The sequence below is a fragment of the Puma concolor genome, chromosome D4 (genome assembly GCF_028749965.1).
Source record: "Puma concolor isolate L17-30 chromosome D4, mPumCon1.1.hap2, whole genome shotgun sequence".
NCBI classification, from domain to species: domain Eukaryota; kingdom Metazoa; phylum Chordata; class Mammalia; order Carnivora; family Felidae; genus Puma; species Puma concolor.
Window position 1 is genome coordinate 45,893,247 of NC_141679.1, and position 15,782 is coordinate 45,909,028.

The window sequence follows — 15,782 nt, forward strand, 5'->3', positions numbered from 1 at the left end:
CCTGAACTTTATACCACTCCCCCAATCACAAAACAGCAGAGAGAATCCTTAACCGTTTTGGAGAAATGCGGTAATTATGTCAGTGATCATTTATCAACCGAACCAAAGTTTTCGCACAGTGAACATACTTACACAATTGTAGTCTTTTAGTGACTGAGACTAGGTGGAATTCTCTTAGCTTATGGCAATTATGGTTGATATGATAATGAATATAATGATTCAATAATATAGGCGTGACTGTATTGAGTGTTTATACACCCAGGTTCTTGTGCAAAGTACTTTCCATTTATGTTCCTCATTAATTCTGCAATAGAGGGGTTATAACATCATTTTATAAATGAGGAAAATAGTCCTTGGAGGGAGGTTGTTCACTCAGGATTTTGGTATGAGAATAAACTCATTTTCTTTCTTTTTTCCTTTTTTTAATGTTTTTACGTTTATTTGTTTTTGGGAGAGAGCAAAGTGAGCAGGGACAGAGGGAAGAGGAGACAGAATCTAAATCAGGCTCTAGGCTCTGAGCTGTCAGCACAGAGCCCGACAGGGGCTCGAACTCACAAACCATGAGATCACGACCTGAGCCGAAGTCGGACGGTTAACCAACAGAGCCACCCAGGCGCTCCTAAAAGTAATTTTCTCTTGGATAAACACTTATTTTAGCAGAGAGCGAGCACTGTCACTGTTTAGAAACCAATGCGTGCTAAGGGCAATGCTTTTAGACCACATGCCCAGTAGTTGACAGAGTTGTTAAGGGTTTCATATTACAGCAGGGGACTACTATACATGACCAAGGACTTTTGTTCTTTACTGTGTCAGTTAGTCATCCGGAATTGCAAAGTGTCACTTTAATAATTATATTACTTTCATAATAAATAATTCTAAACGTTATTTTGAAATGTGTTTTCAGTAGAAGCTTTGAGAGAAGAGAGAATTGTATACGTTTACCTCTGAATGGTGATCACTGTTACCATTTTGGGAGTATTTCCTTTTCATTATTTTTTCCAAACAGAAATCAGCTCATTTCCGAAATTAACTTTTTCCCTCTAACGAATGGTAATTTTGTCTGACTGGGGCTGTAATTCCATTGTGTTCTCCACCCATTCAACAGCTCTGTTGTCTATAGATGCTTATTAACTCATAAGAAATGCTCAGTGTGTGGCGTTAGTTTTCTCATTCCGTTTCTCTAAGATATCATTAACTTGAGGAAGTACTGGAGATAGGAAAAATGTTGCCTGATGTGGTAGGAAGCATTTTCGTTTTGGGGCAGTCATGGGACTGTACCTGGTATATATACCAGTTACTAGTTACGTGTCCTTTGGTTAGTTTACTTAACCTCTAAGCCTCTGTTTCTTCAAATGAAGATAAAAGATTACTCAACACACACACACACACACACACACACCACACAAAACATACCTGGTATAATGTCTACCCATACGGGTGCTCTTTAAATGTTGAGCTTGCTCCTGAAAGGTTGGTACACAGTTTGATATAGTCCATGCCATCAAGGAGGTTCAGAGTCATTTGTTTCTTGTTTAATCTTTTCTCTACAGCTCATGTATGATAGTGACTTGACTTCTTCCTGCAAATGGGATCCTGTCCTTTCAGTGCTGAAGCTCTTGTTGCCTCTTTCTATACTTACAGGAGATAATTTGAGATGGTTGAAATCTATTCCCCCGATCCAAACTTCTACCCGTAGTACCATATGCTGTGTAAATCCATTCAGGTTGTCGTAACACAAATAACTTAAACTGGGTAGCTTATTAACACACATTTATTTCTCATGGTCTGGAGGCTGGTAAGTTTGAGATCCAGATTCACTGTCTGGTAAGAGCCTGCTTCTTGGTTCGTGGACCACTATCTTGATGGATAGCTTTCTTCTTGCCATAACCTCACATGCTGAAAGGGAAGGATAGCTCTCCAGAGTCTCTTTATATGGGCATCAATCCCAGTCATGAAGGCTCTACCCTCATGACCTAGTCATCCCCTGAAGATCCTAGCTCCTAAAACTATCGCCTTGAGAATTACGATTTCAATATATGAATTTTGGAGGGGATACGAATGTTCAGCCTACAGCAGCTTCTTTGCTTCTCACATTCCACCGTCTTGTGGAGGAATGGAGACATCATGTCTAGGTAGTTTAATTAAGGAGGCTTGTGTCTTACTTTGATACCTTAATACTTTTTCCTCTGCTTGGTTAAAGGCACATCACTTTTCCATTGTGTCTCACCCCTTCCCCTTCTGTTTCTTTTCATGTTATGAAATCCAAATCCCACATGTTATTTTTATCAAAAACTTGCTTTTAAAACACTTCAACTGCCATGTTGCAAATGAAAGAAGAAATCCTACGTGTCTTTCTAACAAAGGCACGCTAACCTCTTTTAATCCTTTCTGTGAGAATAAATCATAAAACAACAGCCCCAATCCGTTAACTTCATTTATTACAAAGAATATTTTCTGGGGCACCTGGGTGGCTCAGTTGGTTAAGTGTCTGACCCTTGATTAATGTCACGATCTCATAGTTTGTGAGTTCAAGCCCTGAATTGGGCTCTGGGCTGGGGATGTGGCACCTGCCTAGGATTCTCTCTCTCTTCCTTTCTCTCCCTGCCCCTCCCCTGCTCTCCCTCTCTCTCACTCAAAACAAAACAAAAAAGAATACTTATTTTCATTTCCTTCTTTTTCTTTTTTTAAAGGTTATTTATTTATTTTGAGAAAGAGCAGGGGAGGGAGGGAGGGAGGGAGAGAGAGAGAGAGAGAACGAACCCCAAGCAGGCTCCCCACTGCCAGCATGGGGCTGGAACTCATGAATTGTGAGATCATGACTTGAGCCAAAATCAAGAGTCGGACGCTTAACCGACTGAGCCACCCAGGTGGCCCATCTCATCCCTTATTTTTCATCTTTCTTGTCTGGGGGACAACTCCACTATTTTATTGATATTTGCTAGAGGTAAATAGTGTTATTTACCATCTTTTCCTCATGGATAGTACAAGTGTCCCAAGTTGTGGAATTTGTTCAAACTGACTGCATCACAGTTAATTTTGGCAACAGAAATATGCTCTTAAAAAAAAAATGTTTGGTAATGAATAGCTCTATGTTCATTTAAATAAGTAGAAATAATCTGTTTCCCCTTGACGAGCCTTGATGATAATTAATATATCTTTGGGTTTTGTTTAAGCCTTTCCAAGCTTTTTTGGTATGTGTTCATTATTTGTGAAGCTGCTGCTGTTATGTCCTGCGATGTGTGTTAAAGTTGCAAAAATATACTCAGTTAGGTGGCTCTCACCAGGCCACATCCACTAAGTTTGGCCTAGCCTTTTTCTCCTTTTTTTTTTTTTTCCTGCCAGCATGCTATCCACAGAAGCCAGCATGCGTTCTGTGAGGCCATTTATTCTGTCTTCTAATTGATATCATGTGTGAAACATTGATGGTTGCCAAGCGTTTCAAGAATGAAAATATTCAGCATCGTTCTAAATCTATTTCCCAGTAGCATTTGGTAGTAATTTGTCTATCCACTGCTTTTCAGATCCTTGACTGTCAAATATAATTAGGAATGTAGAAAGCCTAAAAACAGTGAAATTTTAGAAACCAGTGGGGAAAAGAGAGTAACACTGAACAACCCTATCTTTTGGAAAGTACCTCATTTGGAAAACCATCCCAAATTGGATTTCGTTGGGCTTTCCCATCCTTGCCTTTGTATAGGAAGCAGAGCTCTTTTTCTGAAGGTTGACAGGGAACCCCTCAGGTTTGGAGTCACAGTCATGAAATTCATTTGTCCTGGAGGGTGAGATTAAGCCTGCAACGACTGCTGCTTAATCATTTATCATGGTCTCCAGTGAGAGATTGAAAGGACGGATTCCATGTAAATGTCAGCTCTGTCAAGGTGAAGATTGCGGTTCCAATATGGGGTTCTTCTGTGCTGCTTTACTAAACAATTAGAAAGGGGAAATTCTAGGAATCTTGGTTAATTACAAAGACAAGACTGTAGTTTCCACTCGGGAACTGGAGAAGAAACGGACTCTTTTCTTAACATTATTGGTTATTGATTTAGGACTTCACACATGGTTTTTGTTTGCTGTTTGTTTTTGTACACGGAACTATGTGAAAGTTACAGCTACCATTTCTTGGGTACCTAATGTGAATTTGGACATTTTGTGATGTGGGGATTCATTCTTTTTTTTTTTTTTTTTAAACAGTGAGCGAGCAGGGGAGCGGGGCAGAGAGAGAAAGAGACAGAGAGAATCTCAAGCAGGCTTCAAGCTCAGTGCTAGAGCCAGATAGGGGGCTCAATTCCAGGACCCTGGGATCATGACCTGAGCTGAAATCAAGAGCCGATGCTCTACCAACTTGAGCCGCCCAGGTGCCCCGGGGAATTCATTTTATTTTGAAGAAACAGTGGCTCTGGTAATTCGAGTAACTTTACAAGGTTCACATGGCTCATAAATGAAAGAGAAGGAAAGTAGATCTAAGACTCGCTCTGAGTCTGACACTCTTGTTAGAGACTTCCTTCCTTTGAAAAATATGAGCTTGAAAGAAGAACCTTCCTCTGCCTTCAAGCTGAGGGTTTGCCATTTTAAAAGAAAAATTAATATTTTTGCATTATCTTTTTCATATTTTTTTCCATTCAGGTTTCTCATCTCATCACTTTTTGCCCCATTCCATCCCCATTTGCCTTAATTTCCTTTTTCTTTTTTAAAGTGTATTGTTACTTATTTTGAGAGCGAGTCAGAGTGCCTGCAAGGGGAGAGAGGGAGAGGGAGAGAGAGAGGCAGAGAGGGAGAATCCCAAGCATCGTCAATGTTATAACATGTATCAGTACATCATTTATTTCTGTGGCTGGGTAATATTCTGTATGGCTGCTCTACATTTTACCCATTTATCAGTCAATGAACGGTTTCCTTTTTTTTCTTTTTTTTTTTTTGGTCTATGAATAACGCTGCCGTGAACATTCGTGTACAGATTTTGGCATAGACCTATGTGTTCCTGTTGGCGAGGTACACACCCAAGAATGGAAGTGCTGGGTCCCATGCTCACTCTATGTTTAACTGTTTAAGAAACTGCCAGACTGTTTTCCAAAATGGCTGTGCCATGTTGCGTTCCCACCAGCAGTGTATGAAGGTTCTAATTTCGCTGCTTCCTCGGCAACGCTTCTTCTTAGCTGCCTTTCCCCCCCCTTTTTTTCTTTCTTTCGTTGTTTTAATGTTTGTTTTTGAGAGAGAGCACGCTTACGTGCATGCATGCAAGTGGGAGAGGGGCAGAGAGAGGGGGGACAGGGGATCTGAAGCTGGCTTCACTCTGACAGCAGAGAGCCTGATGTGGAGCTTGAGCTCCTGAACTGTGAGATCATGACCTGAGCTGAAGTCAGATGCTCAAGTGACAAGTGACTGAGCCACCCAGGCACCACCCCTTTTTCCTTTTTTCTAACTGTAGCCATCCTAGTGCATGCGGAGTGGGATCTCGTTTAAGGCTTTGATTTGCATTTGTCGGATGATACTAAGCTTTTCTTATGTTTCTTGGCCACTTATATGTCTTGTTGGAGAAACGTCTATTCTGATCCTTTGACTATTTTCTTCTTTTTTTTTTTTTTTAAATTTTTTTTTTTTTCAACGTTTATTTATTTTTGGGACAGAGAGAGACAGAGCATGAACGGGGGAGGGGCAGAGAGACAGGGAGACACAGAATCGGAAACAGGCTCCAGGCTCCGAGCCATCAGCCCAGAGCCCAACGCGGGGCTCGAACTCACGGACCGCGAGATCGTGACCTGAGCTGAAGTCGGACGCTTAACCGACTGCGCCACCCAGGCGCCCCTATTTTCTTCTTTATAGCATTTAACTTGCCTCGTCAGCCAAGTTGCATTTTGTTCCTATAGGAATGATTAGTAAAGGTTCTTGTACTTCAAAGTAAAGGAGACTGGGAAATCACGAGCTTTTTTATGGACCTTTTGCTACAAAGGGAGCTTATCAAACCATATGAAACATTAGAGGAAGACCCATATGTTCCATTTTACTACTCTGTCTACATATTACGTTTTCTTTGTTTTTAATGAAATTAGCAGAATGTTTTCATTTTGGTTTATGTACAACTATCAGAGATGTTTTAATAATAGTATTAGTAAACATAGACTGATTTACTGAGTGTTTTCTGTATAGTAACCGTTATATACTACAATCATTCTATTTATTAGCTCATTTAATCTTACTCAAAAAAAAAAAAAAAAAGCCTTCTGAGTGCAAGGTACTGTTTTCTTCTGGGAGGCTGACAGTGGTTAAATTAATTGCCAGAGGTCATTAAGTTAACGCTTGATAGAGCCAAGATTCAAACCCAGATCTGTCTGAATTCATTTGTTTTAATTTAAAATTTTTTGAATGTTTATTTATTTTTGAGAGAGACAGAGCACAAGTGGGGGAGGGGCAGAGAGAGAGAGGGAGACGCAGAATCCGAAGCAGGCTCCAGGCTCTGAGCCATCAGCAGAGCCCGATGCGGGGCTCAAACCCACAAACTGTGAGGTCATGACCTGAGCTGAAGTCTGGTATTTAACCGACTGAGCCACCCAGGCGCCCCCAGATCTGTCTGAATTCAAAGTCTACATCTTTTTTTTTTTTTTAATCTTTTTTTCAACGTTTATTTATTTTTGGGACAGAGAGAGACACAGCATGAACGGGGGAGGGGCAGGGAGAGAGGGAGACACAGAATCGGAAACAGGCTCCAGGCTCTGAGCCATCAGCCCAGAGCCCGACGCGGGGCTCGAACCCACGGACCGCGAGATCGTGACCTGGCTGAAGTCGGACGCTTAACCGACTGCACCACCCAGGCGCCCCTCAAAGTCTACATCTTAATCACCTTTAAAAAAAACCCTAGCTTTGTTGAGGGATAATTCACAAACTACCAGTATGTGTTTTTATTAGTCATGTTTGTGTTCAGTTGACCTTGTTATGGTGTGATATTATTCAAGAAATCTTTTTATGAGTGTGATATTTGTACTCATTTCCCACACGTCTTCTCCGTTTCCTTTGTGATTGGTTTACTGCACGAGATTTTTACATAACTTAGGCTTTGCATAAAGATCCAAATGAAAAAGATATTTTGAGATAAATTGTTTGTAGTGTTTTTACTGATTAAAAATTAGATGATAAGCTTGAAAGATGCGCTGCAGTGTTTTTATATCACTCTGTAGACATTTGGTTTTTAGAGCATCACATTTACTTTGAATAATGAAAAAATGAAAAACTTGTCACAAAAGCGTTTTCATTTTGTTCGTATTCCTTTCCATTGTATTTTCTTTACAAATATATTTTTTCTACCTTCTCTATATTTTACTGGGTTTTTGTTTTTTTGTTTTTTTTTTTTTTTTTTTTTTTTTTTAGAGAGAGAGCACAAGTGCTCATGAGGTGGGAGGGCCAGGGAGAGGGAGAGAGAATCTTTGTTTTTTGTTTTGTGTTTTGTTTTTGAGGGAGAGAGAATCTTAAGCAGGGTCCATGCCTAGCACAGAACTCTATGTGGGGCTCAGTGTCACAACCATGAGATCATGACCTGAGCCAAAATCAAGAGTCAGACACTTAACCGGCTGAGCCACCCAGGCACCCCATGGCCAGGAATATTTTCGATGTTGCTACATATTGTAATGACTTAATCCCATTGAGCAAAAGTATCATCAGTAATCAAATAATTCATTTTTGATTGGGTTTTTAGTTGCTTCCCACTTTCCCCACTTTGTAGTTAATAGTCTAGGAAGTCATGACAGAGGTAAAGTTTTAACTTTCTTTTGGATTATGTTCTTAGAATAAATATTTTAGAATTTTAAGGATATTTTTATGATCTTATTAAATAGTTCACTTACTGTTGTAGTAACTTTCCATGTTTACCTGGGCATGAGAAAGAGGAAGAGTGTTGCAATTTGTACCCAAGTTTCTGTCAGTATTATTTGTTACCAGGGAGAACAGTTCAGTTGTGTCACTACCTCATTAACTTCAGCGTAGCATTTCTTTTGTCATGAACATTCTGCTTGCTACCAGGAGCCCATAATCCCTTATGTCCTAAAATGACAAGTTGTCATTAAGGAGATGAAAAATCTACATTGTTTCCCCGTAGTGAGTTTGCCTATGTACATTTAGCTTTAGGGCTTTGGAGAATTATTAATAAAGGAGGCAGAGTGGTGATTTAACTCAATATAGATGTTTAAGTAGAAGTTATGAAAAGTTAAGTATATTTTAGTTTTAGTTTTATATCATTTGTGTATTGTTATGAGTGCTTTTGAAATTCATCTTGTTGAGATCATATTAAATCCAAACTTCAGCATTTTTTGGCTTTCATGTATATATTTTTAAACATTTATTTTTGAGAGAGAGAGAGAGAGAGAGCACAAAGCAGAGGGAGAGGGAGACAGAGAAACCAAAGCAGGCTCTGAGCTGTCAGCATAGAGCCAGACGTGGGGCGTGAACTCACCAACAGTGAGATCATGACCTGAGCTGAAGTGGGACGCTTAACCACCTGAGCCACCCAGGTGGCCCATATATATATAAAACAAAACAGTTCTTGTTTTACTTTATAGATTTATGGGTTGTAGGTATAAAAGGGGTCCATTCGTCTCCTAATCTCATGCAGTTTGCTGCCTTTTCCAGAAGAAGTTCAAGGAGAAAGGGTTGGAAGCCTTTCAGAAGTGTTCTGTCACATTGTCATTTATTCATCCTCTGATGAGTAGAGGTGGGGAGGAGAGAAAGGGAGGAGGTCATGGTGTGGCTTCCCCCTCAAACCCTGTGGCCACCACAGAAAACTTTAGGCAAGGATTCCTTAGACAGAAAACAAAAAGCTTTAACCTTAAAATAAAAATATTGACAATTTAAGCCAGGATGTTCAAGGCTCTCTGGGTATAAAGATTTATGAGCCATTTTGGGCCTAGGAAGTCACAGTCTAGGAGGAGAGAACACTGTGTTAAGTACACATATCTCCATATCTCTGTCTCTATAAATTTCCCTTTTCTTGACATTTCATATAAAAGGTGCCATATAATAGGTGGCCTTTTGTCACTGGCTTTTCATTAGCATAATGCTTTCAAGGTTCATCTATGCTGTGGCATGTATCAATATAGTATTTGTTTTGCAATGTTAAAAAATGTTTACTTATTTTGAGAGAGAGAGAGAGAGAGAGAGAGAGAGAGAGAGAGAGAACATGAGCAGGGGAGGGGCAGATAGAGACATAGAAAGAAAGAGAAAGAGAGAGTCCCCAGCAGGCTCCATGCTGTCAGCACAGAGCCTGACATGGGGTTTGATCTCATGAACTATGACATCATGACCTGAGCTGAAATCAAGAGTTGGGATGCTTAATGAATTGACTGTAGACACCCCTACAATATTTTTCATAGCTGGGTAATACCACAATTTATTTATCCATTCATTAGAGGGTGGATATTTGGGTTTTTCCCATTTTTTTGGCTATTATGAATCATGTTGCTATGAACATTCATGTGCACGGTCTTGTGTGGACATATGTTTCATTTTTCTTGGCTGTCTATCTAAGAGTGCATTTGCTGGATCATATAACTGTATGTTGAACCGGGTGAGTGATGGCCAGACTGTTTTCCAAAGAAGCTGTACTGTTTTACCAACATCTTTCTTCTCTTCTCCCCAAATAATGCAGAGACTTCTAGGTAGCCATGGCCACTGGAGCATTATTAGCTGTTACCTACATTCTTAAAAAATGCACATGATGTGGATAGTCCTTTAAGAATGAGAACATAAGAACATTTGGTCACAGAGGAGCGTTGCTAGGAAAGAAGGACCGCCCTGACCAGTTGTTTCTATCGAACTTTCTTTGGGGCATTGTTGCCTTGCTGCTCAAAATGATTTTGTCATCTGCTTTTGGGACATTGCCAACCCTTGTCTCACTAGGTGTCCTTTAATTACCGTTTGACCAGGAATTAATAACAATCCTGAAGGGTGTAATGTTTACCATACTAAGGATGTTTGTCTTCATAAAAACCAACATTTCTATAAATTAGAGCTTGAAAACTTAGGGCCCCTTTTGTTTGATTATCCTGGGATTAATATCTTAAATTCTAATGTTAATGAAAAAGAGAAGCACCCGGCTGGCTCAGTCGGTGGAACGTGTAGCTCTACATCTCTGGGTCGTGAGTTCAAACCCCATGTTGGGTGTGAAGATTACTTAAAAATAAAATCTTGAAAAAGAGGGGCGCCTGGGTGGCTGAGTCGGTTGAGCGTCCGACTTCGGCTCAGGTCATGATCTCATGATCTGTGAGTTCGAGCCCCGTGTCGGGCTCTGTGCCGACCGCTCAGAGCCTGGAGCCTGCTTCGGATTCTGTGTCTCCCTCTCTCTCTGCCCCTCCCCCACTCATGCCTGTCTCTCTCTCTCTGTGTCAAGAATAAATAAACATTAAAAAAAAAAATCTTGAAAAAGAAAAAGAAAAAGACGGCTATCTACTCTTTCTTGATAATACAGGAACATCTTGAAGTACCTGGCCTGCTTTACCACATGGCAATGACCACTTGGTGCTAAGTAGCACGTAGCAACTTCCTTTAGACGAGCATGTGCTCTAATTTGCTACTGTTCCTTGGCTTCTGGATTTACATGACCTGCCTGACTCAGGTAGTCCTTGCAAGAATGTCCCTTATTTTTATTTTATTTTAATTTTTTTGAATCTTTATTTATTTTTGAGAGAGAAAGACAGAGTGCAAGCAGGGGAAGAACAGAGAGAGAGGGAGACACAGAATCCAAAGCAGGCTCCAGGCTCCGAGCTGTCAGCACAGAGCCCGACTCGGGACCCGAAGCCACGAACTGTGAGATTGTGACCTGAGCCGAAGTCGGACGCCCAGCCGACTGAGCCACCCAGGCACCCCAAGGGTGTCCCTTATTTTAATATTACAAGTAATTTCATATAAGCGATCTCAGTTTGTCTTTGTAACAACTCTCCTTTCATCTGTCCAAACCACTATGATCGGCTGGTCACCATGGAAAAAGGTCAACCTTGTTGGTCATCTGGAAACATATACCCCACTGCAATCACTAAGATTAAAAAGACCGACAATACCCGATATTAGAGAAGGTGTGAGTATCTCCTACGTTGTTGTCAGGAATATAAAATGATGCAACCACTGAGGAAGAGTATTCAGCAGTTTTTTGGTAAAGATGAACATAAACCTACTTTATGATCCAGCATTTCCACTGTACAAGAATGTTCATTTCAGGTTTATTAATGGTAATGTATTTGGAAACAACCCAAATGGTCATCAGCTGGTCGACGGGTGAACAGATTGCGACATATTTGTACAGTGCGATGCTATGCAGTAATAAAAAGGAATGTACCCTGCTTCTTGGGACAACACGGATGAATCTTGAGAACATGTTCGGTGAAAGAAGCCAGTCACAAAGCCAGTCACGTTGCATTTTTATGAAATTCAAGAATAGGCAAAATTATTCTATGGGGACAGAAGTCAGCATAGTGGTTGATTTGGGGTGGGGAAGTGGAGGATAGAGAAAGGGGACTAAGGACATTCCTGGACTGTGGTTCATATCTGCACTGGTAATACGGTAGCTATTAGCTACATATGACTAGTAAGCCCTTGAAATATGCCTCATTCAGATTATGATATGCTGTAAATGTAAAATATTCGGCCCATCGAAGCCTTATGGAAAAAAAAAGAGTAAAATACCACATTGCTAATATTTTAAAAATCAGTATATATTGAAATGATAATATTTGGGGTATATTGGGTTAAATAAAATATATTCAAGTTAATTTCATCTGTCTCCTGTGGTTCCTCGGAGATTTAAAATTGAATATGTGGTTCACATTCTATTTCCATGGTCTGTCCATCTTGATTGGGGCAGTGGTTTTAACTGTATACATCTGCCAGAGTTCATTGAATTCTACAATTAAGGTCTGTACTTTTTGTAGTATGTTATACTTTAATAAAACAAAGCTATAAAAGCTATATTTTTTAATGCTAGTTACCATATATGGCATTTGACATCCATTATTAAACTCCGTAATAACCTTATACTATAGGTGATATTTGCTGATGAGGGTAGAGAGTCTAAGTAGCGTCTAAATTGACACAGAAATGGGTGGTAACATGGAGATTTGAATGCGGTTTGACTGTAAGTCTTGTGCATTTCCCATTCGATCATGTTGCTTTCCCAGTTGTGATACAAGTGTGAGTTATACTTTGGGACAGTTTGTTTTGTGACATAAGCCACTGATTTCTAAACCTGTGCTCGGCGAGGTGGTGAATGAGTCATAATATTTTTGGAAGATAATCTGGTACGTGCATCGGAATCTCCTAGCATTGCCGCTGTTTCAAAGAGGAAAATAACTTCCAGTCTAAACAAATTGCCTGCAGTTGGGGAGTGGGGGGGGGGGGGGGGGGACCGCTACAGTGTGTGCAGCAATGAAAATCAATACATTGTCCTGAAAAGGAGGACTCCTTCACTTTTAACATTTTCTCTCTCGAGTCTTGAGATGGGAATGTGAGGCAGTGCTAGCCCTCTGTTTTCTTAATCAGCTGTGAGTCTGTTGTAGCAAAAATTAATAGGCGTTGCAGGATCATGAAGAAAAGCTCTTTCATCTCGCCCAGCTCCAAGAGGGTGTCGTATTTTCAAAGCGGAGTATTGTACAATTGAGCAATAGATAAGGAGGGGAGGGGCCTTTCCTGGGGATTCTTGACCGCTGGAAGAGTTCACTTCAGGCCATTTGTCACAGCAGTGATTTTCCCGGAAATACCCTATGCCAAGGTTATGTTTTGGCTATTCTATCCTCTTTTATTGATTTATTTTCTGAAATCACGGGGGAAGGTAGTTGTCCTGCCCTCTCTCATCATCCCAGCTCTTTGTCTAACGGCTCCTTCGGAGCACCATGGGGTGGGAACGATTTTCAATGGGACTCAGCAGGTTTGAAAGGTTTTAGGGAGTGAGTGTGGTACAGAAGTGGCCAATAGAAATCCTGTATTTTGTTGAAGCATTTTTCAGCGTGATAAATATAATTTAATATGGAAATGTGATCCATTGTCCCACGGCAGGTTTTCTCAGCTGTGTACAGTAAGGATTCTGTCGCCTACTGTGGATTCAGTATTTATTACACCCTGGAACCGCTTTTGTTGTTCTTACGTTTTTTGTTTGTGGGGACATTTAAAGGTGGATTGCCTGTTCAACCTTGCAGAGGATTTGATTAAGTTTAATTTGCCGTGCATTAGGGAAGGAATTTGCTGGTCTTTTTGAACCGAGCTCTGCGTTATTTGTAGTTGGGGCATGTTTTTTGATGCCTTCAGTTCTTTCTGGGCATGAAAACGCTTTTTGTACATTTGTTGAATCTATTTCCATGCTGAGCTTTTTATATCCTGCACAATGACCCTTTGCACTTGTGGTTGTAGTTTGGCCTTATTTTTAACTTTAAAAGGACAGCAGGAACTTGCCTTTTATTAAACATTTGTGGGATATTATAACATTTACTTGGTCACCCCGTAAGTAGATTTTTCAGTATGGTTTTTCATTTTCAAAATAAAAATTTAACTGTGTTATTTATTTATATTTTTGTACGGTGGAATACTATTTGGCGCCCACGGATGTGTGAAATGGGCGGGAAAATAAAAATATTGGCGTTTTTTTCTTTAACTAGAAAAGACTTAAGCTTTCCACTATTCTTTCTCTCTCTCTCTTTTTTTTTGTTTTTAAGAAGTATTTGGAGATCATTTCACATTGAGCACTATATCAAAACTTATAATAAGGAAAATTGAAATTTGAGGTCTTGGAATTTAACATCCTGTTTTTCTTTTCTTTTCTATTTTTTTTTAATTAAGTTTTTATTGTAATCCCAGTGTAGTGAACATACAGTGTTCTATTAGTTTCGGGTGTACAATATAATGATTCAACAGTTCTGTGCAGACTCAGGACTCCTCAGAAGTGTTCCCTTTAGTCCCCATCACCCAGTTCTCCCAGCGCCCCACCCACCTCCCTTGTTTTTGCTTTTATACTTCAGCCCCCTTTCCTCTGCTATCTGCCCTTTAATGCTATGATCTTTTAAAAATACTTTGAAAAACTTGTGATTTCAACGTCTGAAGTTACCACATTTAGGAGCTCCCCTGGCCCCCCTCTACATTATCCTAATCCAATTTTCTGTTTATTTTTGTGTGTAAAGAATTTGGGTGTGAAAAGTTTTCTCTCTTGTACTGGAATCATGGTCTCTGAGGATTATTAACTGATGTGAGTAGTCTGTGACTGAACATGAACGCTGTTCGGGGTATCCAGCCGTGAGTTTCCGGCTCTCGGTCACAAACCCAGGGCATTCTTTAAAAGATCAAACAAGTTGGACACTGGGAGGGTTTCAATGATGCCAGTTAACATCAGAAGAGCTGGGCTCAGTGGTTGCGAATTGTGCTCATCTGAATAAATGCCACTGAGCTGGAAATAATGACGTGACTAAAATGATGCTGGCTGGGTACCATTCCACCATTCCAATGAGTAAAATATATTGGTTTAAGCTTATACAAGGGGTGAGTTTTCCTTTGGGGGGTAAATGGGGACATGGGGTGTAGAGAGGGAATTACTGAATCAGGGTAGTAGATTAAATAGCGTTAATGTCTGAAAGGCTTTATGGATGTTTGAGATCTTACTGAAAGCATCATTTGGGTGCCTTCCAAGAACTTTAAAAGGTTTGTTTTGAAAAAGATTTTATTCAGTGTTACCCTTAAGTGACCCAGAATTAAACTTTGATCAAAAATGGGATTATTATCTGTGGTGCTTAAACTCATCTCTGTGCCATGTAAACATACGGATGAAAACAGAAGTATCTCACCCTCTCATTGCCTAAGATAAAATATCGCTAAGAGGCTCATTTCTGGAAACACCGGTTCCGTATTAGACTTCACCTTGATTGGATGACTAAAATCACGTATTGGTGAAAGGTGGTTAACTTGCTTAGGAAATATTTGGAATTACGACAGTCAGAATTTGATAAGTCTCCACAACGGTACAGAATTACTCCATACGTCTCTAACACGCCTGCAATTCTGGAAGTTGTATTTAGAAGAGGTAATATATGCATTCTGTTGTAATTCTTTAATTTTAAGTTTGGGAGACTCTTTACAGTAAAGGATTTGTTCGTTTGTGGATGGTACTGTTAGTTGGATGTCATTCTAAAGCTTTTTTTCGTGTTTTGAGTATATATTACTTTTATGATTTCCATGAGTTTGTACTACAAGTCACGTGGTCTGGCTTTTGACCGTTATGAAAAGCTTGGCTTAATTTTTCTCACGATAGCAAGTTGGAATGTATTGACCTAGGTTCTAATTCAGCGTGAATGGATAAGATAGTCTCAGGGGTACCATTCTTTCTGCTTCAGAGCCATGCCACATTGCCTCTAGTTATGTAAGTGGTCATTTGACAAAGTAACTTACTTAAGCAAATTGACATGAAATGACTTTGGTTTGACATGGTCGAAATACAGGTCAAATAAAAGAGTATCATTGACCTTGTTTCATTATATTATACTTAAAACTTCAGTTGGGGTATATTTCCTTCGTTTGCACTTGTTTGGCTTAGCTACTTTATGAAAGTTAAGGACTTCACAGAAAAATGAGTGGTGATTGTTTTTAGTATGTAGAGTTTTCAAAAGTTTGTGGGAAGTCTGAGCTACTAAATCAGAATCTCTAGAGACGAAGCGAAAGCTGTTTTTTGTTTGTTTGTTTGGTTGGTTGGTTGGTTGTTTTTTAATGACTTCCCCAGTGCGATGACGTGCAGTGATGTTTGGGACCAGTGGCAAGAGCAGCAAACTCTCAAGTGG

General features: G+C 39.9%; 1 protein-coding gene across 8 annotated transcripts in view; it reads left to right on the top strand.

Moving 5' to 3' along the window:
- Positions 1 to 15,782, top strand: part of FOCAD (focadhesin) — a 317,812-nt gene that overhangs the window by 154,185 nt on the left and 147,845 nt on the right. The gene's annotated exons all lie outside the window — the stretch shown is intronic.